Below are 15,559 nucleotides of genomic sequence, written 5' to 3' on the forward strand. Positions count from 1 at the left end.
GCTTTGCAAGCACAAGGCACTGGGTTCGATCCCCAGCACCCAAAAAAAAAAAAAAAAAAAAAAAAAAAAGACTTTGAACTACCTCAAAAAGAGGAATCTAATGCAATGTTTGTAATGTTTCCATAGTAGCACAGATATTTTGTAAACTTTTTTGTAAATGGGTCAGAAAAAGGGTTAAAATATGCTGTTAGTGTAGTATTATCACAATAGATCCTTAATTTGATGCTGCCTTTTGTTTAGGTGAGTTTGTGTTGTGTGGTGTTGCCTGTTTGATGGGGAGCTGTATTAGAAGCATGATATGCTAGATGCCTTGAAGTAATGAACCAGTATGAGTAACAAAGCAGACCCAGTCTCTAGCACGACAGCTGGGACACAGGTGAAGTACGAGGGTCAAAGTTTGGTCTGATTCTTTTTCTTTTGAATTTTGTGTTGTTTGCTTGTATTTTTGTTTTACTTTTCGAAGAAAAGGCAGTTTACATGAAGGAAGAGTCTTGCTCATGAATTTGATTGCCAGGGACTAGGGCCTTGGGGCGGAGGTGACCTGCAGAGTGATCCTCGGCTCCTTCATATCCATAAAGAGCACGCAGCACCTCTGGGGAAGGTATTTGCCCTCTTGTTGGAGAAGGTTTTCTGTTCTCTGTTGTATGCTTTTCTTAGATTACATCCCTTCAGCCAGTACAGACACTCCACTGTCTTCTGAGTAGTCAGTAGGCTCTTTTGTCCTCTCCGACAAGGAAGATCCTTCCCCACATGCTTTGATATCCACTCTCGTTCCTGGTCTGGCCTGGATGCCACCTGGTCGAGAATCCTCCACTCCATTCCAAGGCACAGGATTTTCATTCCTTCCACTGCCTTGTGGGTTAGTGTATGGTATTTGTTTCTGTGCCCCTTGCCGCATTGTATGCTCATGGAAAATAGACATTACTCCTATTAGGCACTGAATATACACAACATGTATTTTACATAATACTTTGTTCTCACTTTGTGTGTATATATGTATGTGTGTGTGTGTGTGTGTGTGTGTGTGTGTATTAATTACTCATTTTGTTTGTGTGCTTTAAGGATGATATTTGTCTTGTGGACCTATGACCTGTGTTGATAAGCCTGAGGCCAGCATATCCCCTTGGTTGGCATAGGTCGAAACTTAAAAGTTAATTTTTACTCATAAGGATTTAACCTGGTCATTTTATGCTAATTGGAAGCTTTGATTGGCAGTTTTAGGTTTCTTGATTAAAATCCTAAATAAACTAAGTTTGAAGCAGTCTTTCAATGATAAAGGTGTTTTTGGTGAAAAGATAGTTTACTTGGTGCTTAGTGAAAATGTTTTGAATTAGTGTGTACACAGTTTTTGTCATTTCTTTATATTAATTCAGAAGTTATCTGTCAAATAAATAACAATTTTTCAATAAAAAAATGACATAACATTTAAAACTTAGCAACAGATCCTCGTAGACAGTTCTTAAAAGCCAACACACAAATGGTCAACAGGTATATGAAAAAATGCTCAGCATCACTAATCATCAGAAAAATGCAAATCAAAACCACAATGAAGTCCTCACTCCAGTGAGAATGACTTATCAAAACACTAAAAATAAATGGTGGCAAGGAAGTGAAAAAAGAGAGAACCCATATTGTTTGTGGAAATGTATTAGTATAGTCATAAAAAAATTATGATTGTTTCTCAAAAAATTAAAAATAGAACTACCATATGGTCTAATAATTGCACTACTAGGTATATATTAAAAGGAAATGAAACTGATATATCAAAGAGACATCTATAGTCCCATGTTTACTGCAATGTTATTCATAATAGTCAAGAAACAGAAACAACCTAAGCACTCATCAGATATTAACGGGTAAATTCAATGTAGAATATACATATCAAAGAACACTATTTCACCATTAAAAAAAAAGAATGAAATCTTGGCATTTGTATCAACATGGCTGAACTTGAAGATCACTGTGCTAAGTGAAATAAGCCAGACACAGAAAAACAAATACTGCATAATGTCACTCATATATGGAATTAAAAAAAAAAAAAAAAAAGTTGATCTCAGAGAAGTTTAGAATAGAATGGTTGTTATCAGAAGCTAGGGAAAGAAAAGAGAAGAGAAGGAGACATTGAACAATGGTTACTAAGTTATTATTAAGAATAAGAAGTTCTGGATAGTAGCCATTCTAATTGGAGTAAGATGAAATCTAAGAGTTGTTTTAATTTGCATTTCTTTAATTACTAGAGATGTTGAACACTTATTCAATTAGAATGGCTATTATCAAGAACACAAACAATAATAGATGTTGGCGTGGATGTGGGGGGAAAGGCACACTCATACATTGCTGGTGGAGTTGCAAATTGGTGCAGCCACTCTGGAAAGCAGTGTAGAAGTAGTAAGCAGGGAGTGGGGGTGGAACTTAGTGGTAGAGTATATGCCTAGTATGCACTGCCCTCACAAAAAAGAAAAAAAAAAGAAAAATCAATGTTTGAGAAATTTAACTGAATTCAAACATTACACAAAGTGTGTATATATATATATATATATATATATATATATATCACATGTTCATAAATAAATATGCATTTTTATATTTTTATGTATCAGTTAAAAATGAATTAAATTTTTTGGGGGGTGGTACCAAGGATTGAACTCAACTCAGAGGCACTAGACCACCAAGCCACATCTCCAGTCCTATTCTGTATTTGATTTAGAGACAAGGTATCACTGAGTTGCTTAGTGCCTCGCTTTTGCTGAGGTTGGCTTTGAACTCATGATCCTCCTGTGTCAGTCTCCCAAGCTGCTGGGATCACAAGCGTGCATCACCACGCCCAGCTAATTTTTTTAAAGTGATGAGAAGGACTGGGGATATAGCTCAGTGGTAGAACCCTTGTCTCGCATGCACAGGGCCCTGGGGGTTCAATCCCCAGTTATCAAAAAACAAAACACTGCAGAGTGATGAGACTTTATATAAAGTTCTAAAATATCCTATATAATAGTTTTACTACTGTACAAAAATATAAATAGGGTGGGATTATAGCTCAATGGTAGAGTGCTTGCTTAGCAGACACGAAGTCCTGGGTTTAAGTCTCAGCAACACACACACATACACACACACACACACAAACATACACACAAACCTAAAAATACACTGGAAAAACTAAGGATTAGAAGGAACTTACCTCAACATTATAAAGACTATATATGACAAACCCAAGTCAACATCACACCAAATGGAGAAAAACAAAAGCATTTTTTCTCAAATCAAGAACCCAACAAGGAGGACACTCTCAACAGTTCTATTCAATATAGTCCTTGAAACTCTAGTCAGAACAATCAGGTAAGAGAGAGAAAGGAAAAGGATACAAACAGGAAAATAAGGAAGTCAAACTATCACTGTTTGCTAATGATATGATCCTATATCTAGAAGACCCAAAAAAATTCAACCAGAAGACTCTAGGAGCTGGTAAATGAATTTAGCAAAGTAACAGGATAAGAGATCAACACTCAAAAATCAACAGTTTTTCTATACTATAACATGATTCAGTTGAGAAAAATCAGGAAAACTATCCCCTTCACGATGTTGTCAAAAAAAAAAAAAAAATACTTGGGAATCAATCTAACAAGGCAGTAAAAAATCTCTACAATGAAAGCTAAAGAACACTGAAGAAAGAAACTGAAGAAGACCTCAGAAGATAGAAAGACCTCCCACTGCTTGGAGATACAGAATTAATATTGTCAAAATGGCCATATTACCAAAGTCAATATATACAAATTCAGTGCAATTCCCACCAAAATACCAATGACATTTTTCACCAAAATAAAGGAGAAAAAGTCCTTCAATTCATTGGGAAGAATAAGAGACCCAGACTAGCCAAAGCAATTCTGAATAAGAAAAGTGATATAGGAGGCATCATAATACCTGATCTAATAATAACAAAAACAGCAATAATATTGGTATCAAAGTAGATATGAAGGCCAATGGAACAGAAGACACAGAGAAAAAGCCACATACATAGAGTCATCTGATACTTAACACAGGTGCAAAAAATATGTCATATGGTTTAGAAATAAGGTATGTTCCAAAAGCTCGTGTGTGAAACAATGTAAGTTTAGAGGTGAAATGACTGAGTTATGAAAGTCTTAACCTTATCAGTGCATTAATCCTGACTGGGATTAACAGTGGGAAATGTAGGGTGTGACTGGAAAAGCTGGGTCAAGGTGGGCATACCCTTGGGATTTGCATTTTGTTCATGGTAAGGGAGCTTGCTCACACCGGCACTCTCTCTCTTTCCTCTCTCTCCCTCTCCCTATCTCTCTCTCTCTCTCTCTGCTTCCAGGTGGGATCTCATGAGTCACTTTCCTCCACCACATTTTTTCACCATAATATTCTACCTCACTTGGGCCCAGAACAGACTCAGCCATCTATGGAATCCCTGAAACCCTGAACCCCCAAATTAACTTTTCCTCTTCTAATTGTTCTTGTCAGGTTTTTTGGTCATCGTAGCGAAAACATGTACTAAAACAACATACTGGAGAAAAGACAGATTTTTAAACAAATGGTGCTGGGGAAAGTAGATATCGATATGTAGAATAATGAAATTAGATCCCATTTACCCTGCACAAAAATCAAACTGAAATGGATCAAAGACTTAGGAGTTAGACCAGAAATCTTCACAAGTACTAGAAGAAAACAGGGTCAAGACTCCATGATATTAGTGCTGGCACCAATTTCCTCAACAAGACTCCTAAAGCTCAAGAAATAAAACTAAGAATCAATAAATGGGATGCTATTAAATTAATAAGAAGCTTCTGCACAGCAAAGAAAACACAAGGATAAAGAGAGTCAACAAAACGGGAAAAAGTCTGTCAGCTACTCCTCGGACAGGAAACTAATATCCAGAATACATAAAGAATTCAAAAAACTCAATGCCAGCTGGGAATGGTGGTGCACACCTATAATTCCAGTGGCTCAGGAGGCTGAGGCAGTAGGATCGCCAGTTCAAAGCTAGCTTCAGCAACTTAGCAAGGCCCTAAGCAACTCAGTGAGATGCTCTCTCTAAATAAAATACAAAAAAAGGGCTGGGGATGTGGCTCAGTGGTTAAGTGCCCTGGGTTAAATCCCTGGTATCAAACAAACTCAATGCCAGAAAAATAAATCTCTAAATCACAAATGGGCAAAAGCACTAAACAGAAAGTTCTCAAAAGAAGAAACACAAATGCCAAAAAATATATGAAAATGATGGTAAACATCTCTAGCAATCAGGGAAATGTAAATTGAAACTATATTAAGATTTCATTTCACTCCAGTCAGAATGGCAATGATCAGGAGTATGAATAAAAATAAATGCTGGTGAGGTTGTGGAGGGAAAGGTACTGAAAGCACCCAGAAACCACTCCAGACACGAGAACTCATGCAAGAGATTTTATTAAGCGGACAGGCAGAATATCTGCCCGCAGGGTGAGAGAGAGAGAGAAAATGAGGGAGAGAGAGAGAGAGAGTAAAAGAGAGAGAGCAAGCGAGAGCAAGGGAAAGAGAGAAAATGGTGGTGGAGTCATTCTTAAGTAGCGGAATTTCACGGGCTAATAACAAAGGACCAATGGCTGGCGAGGTGGTTTGTGGGCTAACAATCTGGGTTGTAAAAGTGGTGTGGGGGAGGTAGAAAAATGGTGGCAGCAAAATAGCAGATCTAACGCCAATAGGTACACTCATACATTGTTGGTGGGACTACAAATAAAGACAATCCCTTTGGAAAGTAGTGTAGAGATTTCTCAAAAACCTAGGAATAGAACCATGATGTGACCCAGGTATCCTACTCCTCAGCATTTAACCCAAAGAACTACTGTATATACTGTAGCAATACAGTCACTACAATGTTTATAGCAGTACAATTCACAATAGCCAAGTTATGGAATCAACCCAGAGGGATTGAGAAAATGTGGTATATATGCACAATAGAGTTTTAATCAGCCATTAAAAAGAATGAAATAGTGGCATTTGCTTCTAAATGGATGGAAACAGAGAAAATCATGCTAAGTGAAATGAGTCAGACTCAGAAGATCAAGGGTCAAATACTCAAGAGAAAGGGAAGAAGGAAGGGGAGAGAAATATGGAATGAATCTAATAGAATCATGTTATATACATATATAAATATTGGTTTATTATTCGCTGTTCTCTCCTGTTTGTCTGAAATATTCAAAAATTTAAAAAATTTAAAAAAAAAAAAAAACAGTTCAGGAGAAATTATTAACAAGTTATCCAAAAGTGTTTAAGTCAGATTTTTCTTTTACTTTTCAAGTGTTACTAATTGATCCATGCTATTTCATAACTGTAAAGTATCTGACCTCAAAATACACAGTTGAACAGTGATTTAAAGAAAGTCCTGCTGACAATACCAACAATATGTACTATAAAAATATGAATAACTAAACCCAAAAGTGTGGTGTCAGCATTGTGCCCTAATACTTGGCACGTATGAACATTATGTTACTTGGAAAAAAGATCTCTGCAGATTTAAGTTATTGACCTTGGGATGAAATCTTCCTGAGTTTCAGGTGGGTTCTAAATTCAATGACAAGCATCCTTAAAAGAGACAAAGAAGGCACAGACATAAGAGAAGTCATGTGGAGACAGGAGCACTGATGGAGAGATAGTCAAGTCAAAGAACACCTGGAACACCCAGGAAATAGAAGAGGCGAAGAACCTTTGTGATAGTTACTCTGGATTGTCAACTTGATTGCACTGAGAGATGCCTAGGATTAACAGAATTCTAGGTTTGTCTGAGGGTGTTTCCAGAGACCAATCACCCACATATAGGACAGCAAATTGAGGGGGAGATCAGCCTTGAATGTGGGTAGCACCATTCAATAGACTGAGGTAAGGAGACAACAATCAGAAAAAGCAGCAGCTATGGCAGATGCAAGTTCAATTCTTCTTGAGCAGGTGTGTCTACTGCTGCTATCATTGACAGAGGATATCAGACTCTAGCTCCTTCACTTTTCTGATGTGGACTCTAACCAGCAATTCTCCAGGGACTTTTCAGGCCTCTAGTTCAGACATGGGCTGCCTTATTGGTCCCTCTTGTTCTGAGGCTCCAGCTTCTTGAACTGAGCAGTTACTGGTTCCTTTGGGTCTCTAGCCTGCAGACTGCCATTGTGGGACTAACCAGCTTCTGATCATATAAGTCAACTCTAATATATTCACTTTTATGAGAACCCTAATACAACTCTCCAGTCTTCAGAGGGAGTGTGGCCTGAAAACATCTTCATTTCAGATTTCTGCCTTCCAGAACTCTAAAAGAATAAACTTTGAGGCTTTAAATTGCCAATCTTGTGATCACTGGTAATGGCACCTTCCCAAACATTCCCCTACTAATTCAACTAACTAACATACATAGCACCTGCCACAGACTTCACCTGCTCCACAATTTCCCCCACATCCACTGAGCTCCTCCTATACTCTTTCCTGAGCCCCTACCCTTAGAGGCTATGTTTGTAAATATGTATAATCTGTTCTGAAACTTCAATCTTCTCAAAAGTGAGTTTGTACCATTTTTGCTGTTATCTACTGGAATTCTGGAGTGGCAAAATGAAAAAGCACCATGCACACAATTACAGTGTATGAGTGAGAAGACAGTCACTAATGAGCTTGCTCTTCCAATAAGAAACACACACACATACACAGTGCCCTTGGCAGTGATTATATAACAAAGAAATCCAAGAATAAATGATATTATTGGAGAATAGTCTCTGGTCAAGGGAAATTACAGACTTTTGAGTATAAATATAACATGATGTGATTACAAAAGTTTAGTTAAAATGTGGTGGTTATATAAAAGATGTTTTTAAACCTAAGATCAGTTCACAAATGGGCTGTTTACCTTATCTAACTACACAGAATCAGAAATAATAGGATTATGCAGAAATTCTGATAGCTGATACCCGAATGCTTTCAGCAACAACGATCTTCAAGGCCCCTGGCAGTTGTGACATCACCCACCAACTACAGTTCAGGATGGGCAGCAAGGCTCTTGCTCTACCAATAAAGAAGCACCTGCACATCCCTACATTGGAAACACAGGACAACGATGCACAAAAAAAGAGCAAGAAACAGCTGGTGGAATAAGGGCAGATATTCCCAGCTAGAGGCAGGAATAGGGCCTACAAGAAAACAGGCAGTGGGAGAACCAGGGTTTCTGCCACAGAAAAAAGCAGTAGTGGAAACCATATAGGAAAGGACTGGAGATTCAAGAGTCAGTTTCTGTATTTGCTGCAACACTGGAGAAAATCAACTCGAGTGAGCAAGAGCAAACTGATTAGAAATTAACAATATTCTGCTTTTTTACCATTACAGAGCATGTCTTAAAATCTGAAAGCTCATCTCTCCCTCAAAATCCAAAACTTAACAACAAATCCCAACTGCTCTACTTATTTATAAAACATACCCCAAATCTGGTTCTCTCTTTTCCACTGTCACCATCACAGTCCAAGCCATAATTGTTATTTTGTCTAAATTAGCAACAGCTTCTACTTGAACTCCTGATTTCCACTACCTGGTAGAGAGAGGGATATTTCCAAACTCTAAGGAAGATCACATCGCTCACCTATTTCAATTGCTCCAGGCACTGTGGTGCTCTGGTGCCTGCTAGCCTCCCCTCATTCTCCTCCCCAGTCACAGCATTCCAACCACAAGGATTCTCCCATCCAGTTCTGCAGTAGACCTCGTTCACTCCTTCCCCAGGGCCTCCACACTCAGTATTTCTCATCTGATTTTTACCCAGATGCCTCTGGATCCATATCAGCTTACATGTCCCCCTCCCTGAGGTCTTGCTTGTCCACACAAACAACTCTTCCTAACTACTTGCCAGTCACTTCTTAACTCTAAACATTAAAAGTCCCTCAAGACTACTCCACCTCAATCATCTCCCAACACACATCTTCATTCTTTTCATAACTATAACATTTCTGGCTGAATAAGAAACAAATGGTTCTCAACACTGAAATATTTTATGAAGTCAAGACTATTATGCAACAACCTAGAAGTCTAACACCAACCCCTGTTTGGGGGAAAAAAATGGGGACATGCCAGGTGTGGTGGCACATGCCTAGAATCCTAGCAGCTTGAGAAGCTGAGGCAGTGGATCAATGATTAAGTACCCTTGGGTTGAATCCCTGGTACCAGAAAAAAAAAAAAAAATGGGGACACCTACACTCTACAGAATACCAGGCAGTCCTAAAAAAGATGATGGAAACACTTTACATATAGATTGTGAATTATGTATCATGTAAAAAAATTTTATTCCAAGGCACAGAAAAAAATGTAAAGCTCACCTCTTCCACAAAATATATATAAGAAGTTACCATTTCTATTATAAGGAGGTTAAGTAAATAAATATATAATAATTATACACACATACTTGCAATAATTAAATTTCTTTTGAATTTTGAACCATCTGAATATTTCAACTATTCAAAAATAATTTTAAATTTGAGAATAATAAGAGAAGATTTTAATGAAAAACATGTATTCTGAAGAGTACCGATAATTCTTAATGTGGTATTTTTCCAAAAAGAAAGCACTAAAAGGCAGCTATTCTTACCATCTTAATTTTGTGCACTCACAATCTGGATGACAAAAATACTGTCAGCAGAAAAAGAATGTATTGTTCAGTGTTTCTGACAAATCTTATTTGAAGCTTTTTAAGAATTTTAAATTAGATTTCACCAAGTGAGTTTTAACTCTTTGCACATTTAGGAGGCAATATTTCTCACCCATATATAAATTTTATCTATTTCAGCTTGAAAAATATTTATTCCTATTACCAAAACCAGACAACCAACCTGTAGCATTCCATATCTAATACCTAGTAAGACAGTTCATATTTTTAACTGGAAAAAACAAATCAGCCTTACTTTTTTAAAGTACAGAGTCTCCACCTGCTTTCTGATGAAGAACTTGGCAGGGGGGTGGGGCTATCTTGGCATTAGATAGTCAAGTATTTATCTGTCAAATCACCTGTAATTTCTGCTCAAATGGAACATCTTCCTGGAAGGTCATTTTTAAACACTTATATTTACATAAAAATGAATATATTATGATCCATGAATTATAAAAGATAGGGGGATTATAAAGATAATATGAAATTTCAAAGAAATTTAGAGCTACGTAACTCACATCTGACTTAGGTATAGCTCAGTGAAAGGTCTGAAACTTGTTAACCTATTATCAGCTGGATTTTTTTCTAGTTTTGTAAAAGTGTGTATACACTTACCAAGGCTCTATTCTTAACCTTAAAACCAACATTGAAAACCAACCACCTTTATATTTGTATCTACAGAAACCAAGAGAATACATTATTTTCATAGTTAAATAGATAAAGCACACATTCTTCAAGAGGTTTGCAATTACAACCTTTTATATTTTTGGTCAATTTTTGTTGTTCTTGTTGTTTTATAGTGTTAGGGATCCAACCTAGGGCCTTGTGCATGCTAGGCAAGTGCTCCACCTCTGGGACACCTTCTGCCCTGTTTTGGTCAATTTTTATCAAATGACTTCCTGTAAGTAAACACCTCTGTTTGACTGCTTTGCTATTTTCCAGTACTCGATATTTCCGTACAGTACTGTATCTCTAAACAGTACTTCTGTTGCAGCAGCCTCCCTCAGTATACTGCTGTGTATAGTGCTTGGAAGAGCAAACTATCAGTAGAATTAATAACTGCATTTACATTTGCACAAATCCTAATGAAAATTTGCGAAATTCCTGTACAGGTCATTTTGGTTGATTCTAAGGCAACATTAAAGTTAACTGTCCCTCATGTTATTACCTCAATGTCTATTGCATTTTCTCACCCACTGCTTCTTCTTAATAATTTTTTTTTTTTTTTTTTTACATTTCTATCACAACTAGAGCAGACAGAGAGGTGGCATATCAAGAGTCAATGGAAGTTTCTAGGTAGAGCCTAGTAATGACCAGAATACTGCCACCAAGTGTTATATCAAATAAGGTATAAACAACTGGGTGTTTTTATCTGTCATTATTGAAGCATTGTTTTCATAAGGTCATTATGTACATCTTATTGCCTCTTAATTCATATTCAGAGGACCCAGGAGAAATTTTTTTTTCTTATTGTTGCTTCTTGGTTCATTAAAATCTGTATTTCAAGCAATGAAGCTAGTTAACTCACCTGAGAAACAAAACACTATAAAAGCATCTAAGGAGTATAACTATACCAAAAAAAACAACAACAAAGAAATTAGCAATAAAAAGTTTAAGAAACATAAAAATTACCCAATAAAGATGCTATCTACAACCCAAAATCTGTAATATTTTGAGATTAATATTACATTTCATTTCACTAAACCACACAGTGTGTTTGGTTCACACTAACACCCATAAGATATTCAAACACAACCATAGTATAACTTTTAAAATGAAGTGACAGGTAACCAGGTGTGGTGGTTTATGCCTGTAATCCCAGCAACTTGGGAGCCTGAAGCAGGAGGATTACAAGCATCTTAACAAGGTTCTAAGCAACTTAGTGAGATACCGTCTCAAAATAAAAAACAAAAAAGGGCTGGGGATGTAACTCAGTGGTTAAGCACCCCACGAAAAAAAATGCAGTTACAGGCTAGGATATGGTGGTAGGTCCCTGTAACTTCAGAGGCTGAGGCAGAAGTCATACAAGTTGAGGTCAACCTGGGCAACTTAACCAGATCCTGTCTCAAAAAAGGGGGTGAGGACAGGGGCTAAGGACATAGCTCAGTAGTAGAGTGCTGGCCTGATATGTGTGAGGCCTGGCATGTGTGAAGTTCAAAAATATACAACTTAAATTTTTTTAATTTTTAAAAGCAGAATGATGTCATTTTCTCATATTAATAAGCACTGTTTTAAATAACTCAATACAAGATATAGGTGCTTACTAAAATAAAAATGTAAAACAAATTTAGCTTTAAATAAACTTTATGTAGTTTAATTTCTCATAATAAGAGCAAAGAACAATAAAAATCACTGAATTCCTAACCTACATGAATTATTTATGAAGAAACTATGAATACTGGGTACAGTGGTTTACACCTATAATTCTGGTGACTTGAATAAAATAAAGGTCTATCAACATCTAAAAAAAGTATTTAAAAAAAAATCAGAAAACAAAATCCCTGCTCTCTTGGTATTTATCTTCTAACTGAGAAGACAAGAGTTTCTGAGTCACTGATTTTGAATCCCCAACTCTGGGGGGTGGGGGGGAAGTAAAGTACTTTAAGCATGTCAAGAGGAATGGAGAATGCCCAGGACTGCTGCTTTGCATAGGCTGATCAGAAGTCCTCTGCTAGGATGTGATATGTGAACCGAAGCCTAAGTGAACTGAGAGAATTACTCGGAAATAGCAAATGGATGCACAGTAGCAAAGGCCTGGGGACAAGAGCATACTTGTGTCCAGCAGATTCAACAGGGCAGTGAGTGAGTGGGCATAGGAAGAGAAGGCTCCAGGAATAGGACTGGACCATGTAGTGCTTCCCAACTATGCTAACAACCCCTGGAATAGGGAGCTACCAACAGGTTTTACAAAAAAGGAGCATGACCTTGTTTATATTAGAAAGGATTAATTTGACTGCTATATAAATACTAAAGTAAGACAAAAATCAAACAATGTAGTTAAGGATGTTACACTGATCCAGTCAAAGAGGCCATGAATGAGGCTGGTGATGATAGTATTAGTTCAGTGGTAGAGGACTTGCCCAATAAGAGCAAGGCCCTTGGTTCAATCCCCACTACCTCAAAAGAAAAAGAAGAAATTCAAAGAGATGATAATGATTTAGACTGTACTGGTAGTGATGGCTTTAGGAAGACATGGCCTGAATCAAGACAAACTTTGAAGGTTGGGAAATCAGAATGTGGTAATGCAGTGGGTATCTGACAGAGAAAATGTGAAGTCACTGTAGACTGCTATGATTTTTGATGACTCAAGGTAATTTTCATCATCTCAATTATGGTTCTGACAAACCCTAACTTCTCCTCTAAGTTTGAGTAAAATTAATTCATACTGAGTATCATAGAGGCCAAACATGAAATTTATTTATACTCCCTGCAAAGTCTAAGGACACGAGTACCTTTACGTTCAAGAATTCTTCAGCTGGGCAGGATGGTACACGCCTATAATCCCAGCAGCTTAAGAGGTTGAAGCAGGAGGATCACAAATTCAAAGTCAGTCTCAGAAACTTAGCAAGGTCCTAAATAACTCAACAAGACCCTGTTTCTAAATAAAATACAAAAAAAGTCTGGGGATGTGGCTCAATGGTTAAGCACCCCTGGGCTCTATTCCTGGTACCAAAAGGAAAAAAATAAATAAATAATTCTTCCTTGTTTTACACCTTCTCAGGAATAATGCTTAATAGCTAACACAAGCAAATAGAGTATTCTATGCCCTTTCTTCCCACTCTCTCTCTCACTTCTCATGACCCAGGAAGAGAAAAAAGTCACACTAAGGACAGACACATTGAGTGAAAAATCCACTGATAGATTCGCCAATCTTTGATTTCACTAGTAGCAGCGTTTCCTAGTCATTGCATGCTCCACCATAACATATCAATAAATGTCATTAACAGGTGCTCTCATCAAGAAAGATTACTCCACAGTGGTGCAGGCCTATAATCCCAAAGGCTTGGGAGCCTGAGGCAGGAGGATCGCAAATTCAAAGCCAGACCCCGCAACTTAGCAAGATCTTTTCTCAAAATAAAATAAGGGTTGGAGACGTGGCTCAGTGGTTAAGCATTCCTGAGTTCAATTCCCAGAAGAAAAAAGGAAGGTTGGGATGGGGGTGGGGATTGGGGATTAATGATTTAATATACAGACTGATGGGTTTTAAAACAACTGATTGCCTTTATATATACAGACTATATTTTAAACACACACACATCCTAAACAAAAATAATTAAGATTTTTTTAATATTGCAAAGTACTATTTTTACAAATATTTAAAGCCCCAGAATATTACATGGCTTATCAAATAAAAAATGACTTTCCTACTTCCTGTATGATTCTACCTCCAGCCTTTGCCCTTTACCAGAATGATATTCCCTTACTGTTAACATCTTTTTGTGAGCCTTTAGTCTGTGTTAAGAGATCAGCAATCCACTGCATAATCTTGTTTATTCCTCATAGCAGGTCTACAAGGTAGGTACTACCATTACCCCATTTTGCAAGTGAGTAATCTCAGGATTGGTCAGATTACCAAAATTACCCAGGGTGACAGAGCCACAAGTGACCTAGGGAAAAGATTCCCAATCTCATACTCCTAATTACTATCACACTAACCACTTCTTAGTCAAGCTAGGATAACCTCCCTACAATACAAAATTGGATGGTATCAGTTCTGCCAAAATAAAATGCCTCTAAGTGCTTTCAACCACTCACAAAATAAGATTTCAAATTCCTTAGCATATTAGGCATAGCATTACTCCAATTAAACCCCCTCATCCCCACATTATTGCCAACATAAGACTCCCAGTCAGCTTCCAAATAAGTTCTATATCATTTCCTCTGTGTCTATTCACATTAACCCATCCAACACTTACTTCCCTTGATTTGCTGAAAACAGAGTGATTTCTCTAAAATCAACTCAAATGCCACTCTTCATGAAATTTTTTCCAAACACCTGTAAAACATACACTCACAGTTGTTTTTTTTTGTTTGTTTGTTTCTTTTTTGTGATACTAGTGATTAAACCCAGGAGCACTTTATTTTCAGGCAGGGTCTTACTACATTGCTAAGGATCTTGTTCAGTTGCCAAGGCTGGCCTCAAACATGCAATCCTTCTGCCTCAGCTTCCTCAGACACTGAAATTAGAGACATGCACACAGAGTTTTTTTGTTTTTTGTTTTTTTTAACTTGTTTTTAGATACACATGACAGTAGGGTATATTTTGACATATATACATGGAGTGCAATCCATTCTAATTAGGATCCCATTCTTGTGATTATACATGATGTGGATTTATACTGGTCAGGTATTTATTATATATGAGCACAGGAAAGCTATGTCCAATTCATTCTACAGTCTTTCCAATTCTCATACCCCTCCCTTCCCTTCATTCCCCCTTATCTAATCCAATGAAGTTCTATACATCCCCTCCCTAAACTCCCTGGTTATGGGTTAACAACCACATATCTGAGAAAACATTTGGCCTTTGATTTTTGGGGGGACTGGAAATTTCACTTAGCATGATAGTCCCCAGTTCCATCCATTTATAGGCAAATGCCATAATTTCATTCTTCTTTATGGCTGAGTAATATTCCATTGTGTGTGTGTGTGTGTGTGTGTGTACATACACACCATGTTTTCTTTATCCATTCATCTGTTGAAAGACACCTAGGTTGGTCCCATAGCTTGGTTATTGTGAACTGAACTGCTATAAACACTGATGGGGCAGTGTCACTATAGTATGCTGATTTTAAGTCTTTTAGGTATAAGCCAAGGAATGGGATAATTGGGTCAAAAGATAGTTTCATTTCTAGTTTTTTGAGGAATATCCATACTACTTTCTAGAGTGGCTGCACCAATCTGCAGTCC

At 37.3% G+C, this 15,559-nt stretch overlaps 1 protein-coding gene across 1 annotated transcript in view; it reads right to left on the minus strand.

Moving 5' to 3' along the window:
- Arhgap32 (Rho GTPase activating protein 32) overlaps positions 1-15,559 on the minus strand; it is a 274,334-nt gene that overhangs the window by 219,256 nt on the left and 39,519 nt on the right. The window lies entirely within an intron of this gene.

Source organism: Sciurus carolinensis, chromosome 11, assembly GCF_902686445.1.
Source record: "Sciurus carolinensis chromosome 11, mSciCar1.2, whole genome shotgun sequence".
NCBI lineage: Eukaryota > Metazoa > Chordata > Mammalia > Rodentia > Sciuridae > Sciurus > Sciurus carolinensis.